The sequence below is a fragment of the Oryx dammah genome, unplaced genomic scaffold (genome assembly GCF_014754425.2).
Source record: "Oryx dammah isolate SB20612 unplaced genomic scaffold, SCBI_Odam_1.1 HiC_scaffold_17, whole genome shotgun sequence".
In the NCBI taxonomy this organism is placed as follows: Eukaryota; Metazoa; Chordata; class Mammalia; order Artiodactyla; family Bovidae; genus Oryx; species Oryx dammah.
This window is the reverse complement of record NW_024070201.1, coordinates 43455910-43467041: the sequence shown is the minus strand read 5'-3', so window position 1 is coordinate 43467041 and position 11132 is coordinate 43455910. Positions and strand designations below refer to the sequence as shown.

At 47.7% G+C, this 11132-nt stretch overlaps 1 long non-coding RNA gene across 1 annotated transcript; it reads right to left on the bottom strand.

Annotated features, from left to right (window-relative positions):
* Nucleotides 1-10121: 10121 nt before the first annotated feature.
* Nucleotides 10122-10932, bottom strand: LOC120876492. The gene is made up of 2 exons (XR_005724181.1): nucleotides 10628-10932; nucleotides 10122-10322 (listed from the first exon to the last, which is right to left on the bottom strand). It is a non-coding gene; the product is annotated as an uncharacterized LOC120876492 (long non-coding RNA).
* Nucleotides 10933-11132: the final 200 nt, after the last annotated feature.

Genomic DNA, 11132 nt, shown 5'->3' with positions numbered 1-11132 from the left:
TCCATGGGATTTTCCAGGCAAGAGTACTGGAGTGGGGTGCCATTGCCTTCTCCGACACACATATATGTGTGTGTTTGTATTTGTATATATGTGTGTGTGTATGTATTTGTTGTTGTTTAGTTGTTCAGTCATGTCTGACTCTTTTGCAACCCCATGGACTGTAGCCCACCAGGCTTCTCTGCCCATGGAGATTTTCCAGGCAAGAATACTAAAGTGGGTTGCCATTTCCTCCTCCAGAAGATCTTCCTAACTCAGGGATTGAACCTGAATCGCCACATAGCCTGCATTGTAGGTGGATTCTTTAATGCTGAACCATGGGGAAAGCCACATATATATATAAATATATACATATATGTGTGTGTGTGTGTGTGTTTGAATAAATATGTATATATGTTTTAAAATATATATATTTTGATGCTTTCAAACTGTGATGTTGGAGAAGACTCTTGAGAGTCCCTTGGACAGCAAGATCAATCCAGTCAATCCTAAAGGAAATCAACCCTGAATATTCATTTGAAGGACTGATGATGAAGCTGAAGCTCCAAAGCTTTGGCCACCTGATGCGGAGAACTGACTCATTGGAAAAGACCCTGATGCTGGGAAAGATTGAAGGCAGGAGGAGAAGGGGATGACAGAGGATGAGATGGTTGGATGGCATCAGCAATTCAATGGACATGAGTTTAAGCAGTCTCTGGGAGATGGTGAAGGACAGGAAAGCCTGGCATGCTTCAGTCCATGGGGTCTCAAACAGTCAGACACGACTGACTGAACAACAACAATAAAATAAGCAAAATGAAGACTAATCTTTAGAAGGTGTTAAAAACAAAGTAGAACTAAAATATTTTATAACAATAGCGAGAAGATAGGAGTGGGGATTGAAGTTAAAACATTAAAAATTTTTGTATTGTTGGAGGCATATAAAGAAACTAAGTTTGGACTTTTAAAAGAGGTATAACATTCAAACCAGCAGAGAGAAGAAAACAGGTAATAAAAAGAACTCCATAGGGACTTCCCTGGTGGTCCAGTGGTTAAGAATCCATCTTATAATACAGAGGTCATGAGTTTGATCCCTGGTCGGGGAACTAAGATCCCACATGCCGCAGAGCAATGAAATCTGTATGCGGCAACTTCTGGAGTCTGTGCACAGCAACTAAAGATTCCCACATATTGCAACAAATATCCTGCACGCCGAAACTAAGACTCAAAGCAGTCAAAAAACAACAACGAAAGACTCAGTAAATCCTAATGAATACAGAAAAGGAAAAAAAAAAAGTACATGGCCAAAAATGTTAAAGATGGTATAAAATAGTTCAACTTTACCAGTTATTACAATAAATTTAAGTGAATTAAACCCACTTATTCTGAGATGGATATTAACTTGGGCAAACTCCAGGAGATAGCGAGGGACAGGGAGGCCTGGGATGCTGCAGTCCATGTGGTCGCAAAGAGTCAGACATGACTTAGTGACTGAACAAAAACATTCTGAGATACTCTCAGATAAGAAGTTAAAATCTAGTCATAGGTTGTTTATAAGAGACATAAAAACTAAGACATACTTTTGCAGAATGCTTGTTGGTAAAAGGACAGAAGAATATATTGTAAATACGTAACCAAAAGAAAGGAGACATAGTAATATTAATAGCAAGTGAAAGGAATTTTATGACTACAAATATTTCAGATTTAAAGAAGGTGAGTGTTTAGTGGCAAGAGGAAACATTCAATAGAGATCTGTATTGATGCTGAACCTGATTGCTATTAATAATATAACCTTAAAATGAAAGAATTATGAGGAAAAATTGACAATACATTAAGCAAAATTACATAGGAAAATTTGACAGAACTGTCAGAGAAACTGACAAACTTACAATTATAATGGGAAATTTTAACACTGTTTTTTAAGAAACTGATGGAACAGAAAAAAAATTAGTAAAAACGTAGGCAGTTGAATGGATGACATCACTGACTCAATGGACGCGAGTCTGAGTGAACTCCGGGAGTTGGCGATGGACAGGGAGGCCTGGCGTGCTGCGATTCATGGGGTGGCAAAGAGTCGGACACGACTGAGCAACTGAACTGAACTGAACTGAATTATACAATTAATAGTTGTTTACTATAAAAACACTGAGTCCAAGAGACTACACTTTATTTTCAGGTGTACATGAAGCATTAACAAAATTGATTATATAATAGGCCACAAAGGATGTTTTAACAGACACTAAATACTTGACATAATTAATGACACATTCTATGACTCCAGTGCCATAAAGTTAGAAAACAATTTAAAAAGGTCTAAAAAAATCTCATTCATTTTCTTCTTTGTAGTGAAACTATATGTATAAAAGAGTATACATAATATATATAGAATTTAAAGAAATATAATAAAATGAACATCTGTGTAACATCACTCAGATTTAAAACTATTATATTTCCAGACTCTTTCTTTACCAGCTGCATTCTCTTCCTTTCCCCCAGAGATAACCACCACTCTGACTTCTAGGAAAATACTTCTCTTGTTTTTTTCTTATTGTTTTACTGTTTATGTATGCATCCTTAAATAATATTGATTAGTTATCTGTTTTTTATCTTTATACTAATTGAAAGCATCAATTCTTCAAAAGCATCAATTCTTTGGCGCTCAGCCTTTTTTATGGTCCAACTCTCACCTCCATATATGACTACTGGAAAAACCAGAGCTTTGACTATACAGACCTTTGTCGGCAAAGTGATGTCTCTGCTTTTTAATACACTGTCTACGTTTGTCATAGCTTTTCTTCCAAGGAGCAAGCATCTTTTAATTTCATGGCTTTGAACCACAGTTTGAAGAATTGATCCTTTTGAACTGTGGTGCTGGAGAAAACTCTTGAGAGTCCCCTGGACAGCAAGGAGATCAAACTAGTCAATCCTAAAGGAAATCAGTCCTGAATATTCATTGGAAGGACTGATGCTGAAGCTGAAACTACAATACTTTGGCCACCTGATGTGAAGCGCTGACTCACTGGAAAAGACCTTGATGCTGGGAAAGATTGAGGGCAGGAGGAGAAGGTGGAGGAGGAGGAGATGGTTGGATGGTATCATAGACTCAATGGACATGAGTTTGAACAAACTCTGGGAGATAGAGAAGGACAGGGAAGCCTGGCGACCTGCAGTCCATGCGGTCGCAAAGAGCTGGACAGGACTGAGTGGCTGAACAGCAACAACAATACTAACTGAATCATACCCATATACCCTGCTTGGTGTCTAATCACGTGCTGCACAAAGGGATTATAGAGATAAATCAGACATGGATCCTGCCATCAACATGATCACATCTGATTGTGGGAATGGGCAATTATGACACAGTATGCAGTAAGAAATGGAAGCACAGAGAAGGGGTATTATCATAATCAGAATGGGAAAAAGAGAGACTTCTCAGAGCAGTTGACATCTGAGATACGTCTCAAAATTAGTCGCCTTATTTTCCAATAAGACAAGGGAGGTTGAGAATTACTGACAGTTTTGAATACATAGTGTGAAGCAATTCAGCCTTGTCTTAGTCGAGATTCAAAGTAGGCAAAGATAAATTTTGTTTTTAATTTACATAATTGAAAAGTCATGTGTAGTGGGTTCAGGCATGGCTGGATCCAGGAGCTTGATTGATTTTGAGGTTCTATTTCTCTCTACATCATTCAAATAGGCTTTTTCTATGTGATGAATCAGGTTGTCCCCACCCCTAGACTCACTGTCTTTCAGCGTAACATTATCAATAGGAAGTATTTTCTTTCTTAAGTTTCAGCTGTGATTCTCAGGGAGCACCCTAACATTCCTGCATTAATCGCTGTGCCTAGAAGGAATGAGTGTTGTTATCATCCTAGATCAAAGACCAAGATCACCTACCCATCTTCTTTCAAACCATGTAGAAATGGTTCAGGTCTCAGACGTGAGAAGACATCTCAAGAAAGCAAAAACAACCAGAATCCACCCGAAGTATGAGAGACTCCTTTGCATCTGAGACATGACAAGCTATTTGGTACACCTGGAAGATATGATGAAGAGGGATGCCCACCTTCATCAGGATGGAGGCGAGAGAGATGCAGAATATGTGAACTAGCAAGTTTAAATTTATCCTGGGTTCAACGGGGAACTTTCTAGTGATTGAAGGGGTTGAAGCAGAGGGTGAGGAGTTCAAAGGTTCACTCAGAATGATCTCCCTGGGACCTGTGGGAGGGAGGGACTGAGAGTGAGGGCTTTTATGATCATCTCAGTGAGGGGCCTGAAATGAGGTAGAGGAAAAGGAAAGCTTGTGGGGCAGAGGGCAGAGAATGATTGGATAGTAAACTGACAGAGAAGCAGAGACTGACTGTAGGATGCGGTAAGAAAGGATGGGGAGATGAAGAAGAGAGAAGAGTCAAGGTGACCTCCACGCTTCTCACGAGTATGGGTGCTCATCACTGAGATGCAGAGCATGAGTGCGATGGGTCCATTATTTTAAATGGAGGCTGTGGCTCTGCTCCTCTCCCCAACTGCTTCAAGCCTAGTGCTGCACACACACCAGGTTCCTGACACATCTTTACGGGGAGCGGACCAATTGGAAGTTGCATTGAAATGTAGATGTTAACTATGGTTTGTGCTTCAAGATGTAGGTCTCCTTGGGGCCCCCTTGCCAAGCCCTTGAGAGCCCACTGAGGAGGTCGTGCGCCTGTGGGAGATGACAGCCAGGTTCCCATGCCCATGTATCCTGCTGGTGGGATCAGGGTTGGCTGCTCCTCCCCTGCTGCTCTGCCTGGTGTGTGGAATGTCCCAAGACCTTCTCCTCCTATAGCTCCACTCTTCCCACCTCTGCCAAACCTTTGAGAAAATCCTAGAGAGGCTGGAGTGACATGTCCTAACCCCAGCCAGAGAGGGTGCTTCAAGGAGGGATCTGACCACAGACAGGTGCTCTACCCCACCATGGACAGGGTTCTATGATGCCTTCCCTCCACTCACCCTCACTCACAACACTCTATGAGGCAGACACTAGCCTTATACCCCAACTTACAGAGAAGGAAACTGGAGTCCAGAGAGGTAAAGTAGGTTGCCTGAGGCCCCTCGTTAGTAAAGTGGGGGATCCAAGTGCAGGTCCAATCAGAATCTTGGGTGCATCAGCTCATTCCAGAGCTATTGTCAGGAGGCAGGCAGCCTGAAGTGGTAGTGGCCTGGGAAGGACAAAGGCTGAGCTCAGATTTTCCTGGGCTCCAGAAAGGGTAGACCAGAAGCCCAGCTCCACAGTGAGCACATGGCCCCTCCCCCTTGGGCCTGGGTTCCTAGGGGCCCACGGTTTGGATGGTGACAAGCAGAAGGCTGGTAGCAATGTGGCAGGAGAGGGCTGGAGGAGTGGGTGGCTGGGGTGGGTTAATGCTGCTACCTTATGAAGGACATTTTTCAATTGAGCCAGTAACTGGAGGCCCTGAGCGTGTGTTCTGTCTCAGCAACTCTACAATCAGAGGATATGAACTGGCTGTAAGAAAGCCATCAGGGGCTGGCTATTCCCAAACTCTTGGAAGGCACAGAACTAGATTTAATAAAAGGGGAAAATGGAACATTTTCATTAGCACCAAATTTTCCATTTAATTTGGACTTTTGCAAATAAGTGGCCTAATTACTGCCATGATTTGAGTGTCTCAATAGGTTTCTCCTCTAAGAAGTTGTAGACTCCACATGGGCTCCAATGTCCAGAGCTTATTTTTGCACCATGGCCTCTCCCACGCCTTCCCTGGAAGCAGGCAGGTCTCAGAGGCCAGGCTGGGCCAGGGAAGCCATTGGAGGGGAGCACAAAGCTTTGGGTTGGCCTGAGCTCACAAGGCCCTCCTTGCCACCAGCTCCAGCAGCCGGCAGGAAAGCCACCATTCTAGGGCCTGTGGATCCCCGACCTAGCCTAGACTGTGTCTGAGCCTTGGCTTGAGTCTTGCTCAGGTGTTAGCTCAGTCCTGGGAGTGTGCAGAGCTACAGTGAACTGACACCATCCTGAGCCCTGTGGTCTGGCTTTTGGCTTTTTTTTTTTTGCTGCTCGCCCCAGGCCTCTGTTCTCAGCCTATAAAAATGACTGCAGCTCAGCAATCTCAGCCCACAGCCACTTATACTGACCGTGCCCATCCTGGAGAGGTCAAGAAAGAGGAGGCAGCCCCAGTCCTGAGTCTCATAGCTCTGGTCCGGGACCCTCAAAGGCCCTTGCTATCCCCACCCGGTATCGAGTCTGGAGGCCTAGGGCTGGAGCCCATTCCTTCAGTTCTTTTCACCCCTCCCCTACTCATCCCACCAACAGGCTTTTGCTTTTTCTCTTCCCTCTGCGCTTGAAGAGAATCAGGGATTAAAGAAACAGAGCAAGAAATTGCCATGAACTAGCCTAGCAGACGATCAGATAGAGTGATGGAGAGAAGGGGCCCTTCCCCCTAAAGCAGCTTGGAATGTCCAGCCCAATGGGCTCCCCACCCCCTCCCCAAGAGAGGCAGGGTTAACCAGTGGGCAGGGTCTGGGTGTGTTTAGTGCCAGAGACCAGCACACTTCCTCACCATCCCTAACCTAGACCCCAAGTTCTCTTCTCTCCCAGAGAACCAGTCCCTTAACCAGTTATTGTTGGGACTTTGGTCTAAGCACAGCTTTTTAATGCCCCCTCCCCTTCCTGCCCAGGACAGCAAAGCCCACTCTGAGCAGTCTCCAAGCCAAATTCAGCTGTCCCAATACTTCTAGGGGCTCCCACTTCTGATTTCCAGTGTCGAGGCATATGTCAGCCTTAGCACCCCAGTTCTGGCCCTCTTCTTCCACGGGAGAGAGAGGACATCCTGAGCCCCTTATGGAAGAGCAGCTAGAGGTTCATGGAGACACATCAAACAGCCACATTATAACTAGGATGTCGGCAAAGCAAGATAAGATGTTTCCTGGTGAGCTGGGGGTTCCCTTCAGACCCACAGCCCTTCCCACACCTGGGGGAGGGTCTTCTTATATCGGCAATTCTTAAGCCAGACCCTTAGTAGGGCAAGGAAGGACACAAAAGGGGACAGACACATCACCCATTCTCTGCTGAGAAGTTCCTCTGTGGTGCCTACTCTCATGGAGCTTGCAGGCCAGTGGAAAGAGATATTTGATGCTCTCCCTGTTTATGGGGCTTCCCTGGTGGCTCAGATGGTAAAGAGCCTGCCTGCAATATAGGAGTCTGGAGTTCAATCCCTGGGTTGGGAAGATCCCCTGGAGAAGGAAATGGCAACCCACTCCAGTATTCTTGCCTGGAAAATCTCATGGATAGAGGACCTGGCGGGCTCCAGTCCATGGGGTGGCAAAGAGTAGGATATGACCGAGCGACTAACACTTTCTTTCTGTTTATAGACTGAACCTCAGACCTTGGCTGATGTACTCATCACCCAGCTGACGGGTGATAGAGTTGAGATTCCAACAAGCTCCTTAAGGGCAAGACCTGTGCTTATTTGTTTGTTATCACTAAAATTTTAAATTTATGTAGAGCAAAGCGTGCAACAGCAGCTCAATGGTTTTTCACATATGTGTGCACCCAGGTAACCATCACCCAATTCAAGGGCGAGATTCCCAGCATCCCAGAGGCTCCTTTGTGCCCCCTTCCAGTCAGTACACTCCCACAAAGGTCTTCTCTATTCTGCACATCGTGCATATTTTTGAGAACAGGAGGATTCATTGGCCGAGAAGGGCTTTCCCCTGGTAGCTATGACTCAGATGTTGCTGGAAAAATGGCAACCCAGCACCTGACTGACACATAGGTGGAAACCCTGGCACTTTGAGAAGTGAAAAGAGTTATGACATCAGATATTATCAGGGACTGTCCCAGTCTCTCTCTCTATCCAGCCCTGCTGCTGCTCAACATGCAGGGAGAGTCCAGAGGCTCTAATGCAAGGTTTTTGATGGGGGCCTTTTGGGGCTTCCCAGGTGGTTCAATGGGTAAAGAGTCCTCCTGCAATGCAGGAGACCCGGGTCGATCCCTGGGTCAGGAAGATCTCCTGGAGGAGAAAATGGCAACCCACTCCAGTATTCTTGCCTAGGAAATCCCATGGACAGCTTGGCGGGCTGCATTCCATGGGGTCACAAAAGAGTCACACAACTGAAGCGACTGAGCATGCAGGCATGTGGGGGCCCTCACTTGTAGTAGGACCAGACCAGGCCCACCAATCCCTTCTAGGGGTCCACCAGCCTCAGGACTCAGCAAGAAGGGTGGGGGCAGGCAAGACACCCTGTAGGCCTGAGAGGCTTCCTTTGCCTCTGCTGGCAGCCAGCTCATCTAGTTCTGCCAGGCCCAGGCTGCACTTTCCTTGCATGTGGACTTCAGAGGGGGCTGGTGAGGACTCAGTATCTGGCATCCACAGGATGGAGACTGTCAGGAGGCTGGGGTCCCCCAAGAGAACTTCTAGGGTCCCAGGGATCCCCAGACTCACCCCACCCCAGCCAGCTACCCATCATTCACTGGCCAGGAAGGGACTGCCTAGGCAGATCCTCATTTACTTCAGTCTGCCTCTTTGTCTTTGAGCAAGCCCGGCCAGTTCAGTGTTAAAGCCGCTGGAGTGTCCAAGGAGACATAAAGAAAGTTTAGAGACTTTTAATTTGCCAGCACGGCCTCTCCTGCCGGCCAGCAGGTTGAGTGTTTATGGAGAAGGGCAGCCGCAATAAAGGCTTATTGTTCCTCCTCTGAGCCACCGCTTGGTGACTCCTTTCTTAAGTGAGACAAAGGGAACCCAAGGCCCATTGGCCTCCCCAGGCTTGGGGGGCTGGGCCCACAATTAGCAAGCATCTCCAGGCTCTCCCCAGAGCCAGGACCTGTGAGGAAGGCCCAGGTCTGCCCCCGCCTGGACTGTACCCATGGGAGAGGGTAGGCTGAGGGCACTGACTGTGGGACCCACACTTCAGTAGGGACTCCAGGGGACCCTAGAGCATCAGGAGGTGGGACTCTGACAGGGAGGGACCCCGAAGTCCCTCTGCAGGGGAGCCACAAGGCCAGCAGAGGAGCAGCTACAGGGGCCGTAGGAGACAAGCCTCATTTTCTAAGTCTTCCTGGGGAGGGTGTCCCAGGAAAGATTTCCATAACCAGAGAGGCTGCTACAGAAGGGAGTGAGTCCCCCACCACAGGAGGTACGTAGGCAGAGGCCAGAAACCCACCTGCTATGAGTGTGCCCAGAATGAAGGCTGACACCTGAGCCTGGAGCACACTTCCACTGCCCAAATGCCCAGACTCAGGATCCCCAAGGGGGTCCTCCTGGCCTGGCAGGGATGGGGTATGGGGAGCAGAGGGCTAGCACCTGAGGACACCACCTGGTACTGCACACATCTGGAAGCCAGGTGTCCCACGACCCTGGGAATGGAGCCTGAGAGGTGGTACCATGTCCCAGGGCATCCTTTGCTGGGAGCACCTGGCATCATATCTCATAGGCAGCAATGCCCAGGGCCCAGAAGGGAAAATGAACCATTTGTCTGTTCTGCCTACCCTCACCTGCTATGAGGTCCTCTCTGGAGACTCACCTTGCTTCACTGCCCAGAATGTTAATGGCTTTGGAGACATTGCACAGGCAGTGAGTTGCTTAAATAGTAGCATCCTGACACTTCAAGCAAGGGGTAGGGGTGTCACATACAGTTGTATAGGTTGTTCACTGCACAAGGGCAACGGGAACAAATGAGGATTAGAATCCAACCTGTGGGCCCTGCTTGGCTCACCCCTGCCTGGAGTAAGATATACAGAGGCACTGTAAGGGCTAGTGGAGACCCTGAAGGACCCACCTGGTCTGTGAGGACTGGTCATTCCTCTCCAGAGCCTCTGACCAAGGGTTGAATTTTTGAGGCCTTTATGACAGTCAAAGACTCAGCTGGTGTGTCCCCAGCATGCAGGGCCTTTCCTGGGGCTGGCAGCATGAACTGGTGCCTGTAACTTTCATGTCTGCACACGAGGCTTCAGCCCGTTATCTCAGGAGCTGTTACCTCAGTCCTCCTGCCTCCTCAAGCCACTTGCCCTTGGCTAATTCGATTGGGGGAAGGAAACATTATTTACCAGTCGCTTAGACCTATTCCTCTCTGTCCCCCACCTCCCATTCTCTGCCTTTGCCAAAGAATGAAGATGGGGGATGAAATGAATTCAAAAATAACCAATAAGGACCCCCAGAGAAAATACAGCAGATTTTATTAAACTTCTTCCAAGACCTTTGTGCTGAGCCTCTGCAGGCTGCCTGGGTGCAGCCTTTGCAGGCTTGGCTCTGATCCTATCGGCAAGGGAAAACCTCAAGGCTGGCTCTCTTGGTCCCTCCTGCAGACGCCCAGCAATAACTTGAGTCTTGGTCCTTCCCATGGCTGTCCTGAGTTGACTCCTATTTGAAAGGCAGTTAGAGCCACAGAAATGACTCAGGCTGTGCACTGCCCAGTTCTGAGGCTTTGGTGGACTGGTCTTTCTCAGCCGGACAAGGGTTCTGGGCAGCTGGTACCACTGGGGCCGGCTCCAGAAGCAACCGAGTTGAGGCTCAGGACCTGCTGCCATTCATCCCTGGAGTCATCTCTCCAGGTTGAGTATGGCACGATTTAATGCTCCCATTCCTCCATTCCTGCTCTGCATGACAAATTGTTTTAATAAACATAAACCGGGTAATAATAAAGTCATAATAAGCCCGCGACTCACCTTATATCACTGCAGTTAAATCCTCCCATAAGCCGGCGCTGGTTACAATGACAATTACGGCCCGGCCAATCCGCAGGCAGGCCTGCGTGCGGACAGATTTAATATCGTTTGTAAATATGATTAGTGGGCTGTCATGTTATTGCAGGCTGCTATTTACATTTCTCTCCGGGGTTATACACTCCGCCAAATCAACATTAAGTAGTGGGCCTCTCTTTCCTCCTTAAATCATACATTCCCTCTGCCTGCACCAATCCCGCTTAATGAAGAAAGGGAACCTGACGGCGGGCTGCGGGAGCTGGGCTGGATGGAGCCTCGCCTCGGCGTTTTGCCGAAGACAGATGGGCACCGGGAGCCCCGAGAAAGCTCCGCCCGGAAATTCCGGTGGGTGGATGGACCCTGCCCGCCGCGGCCCCCTCCCCTCCCGCCCACAGCCCCTGCCCCTCTCCCTGCCTGCTCGCTTATGAAAAATGTTCAAATAATGAATGGTTGTTGTTTACAGAAGTAA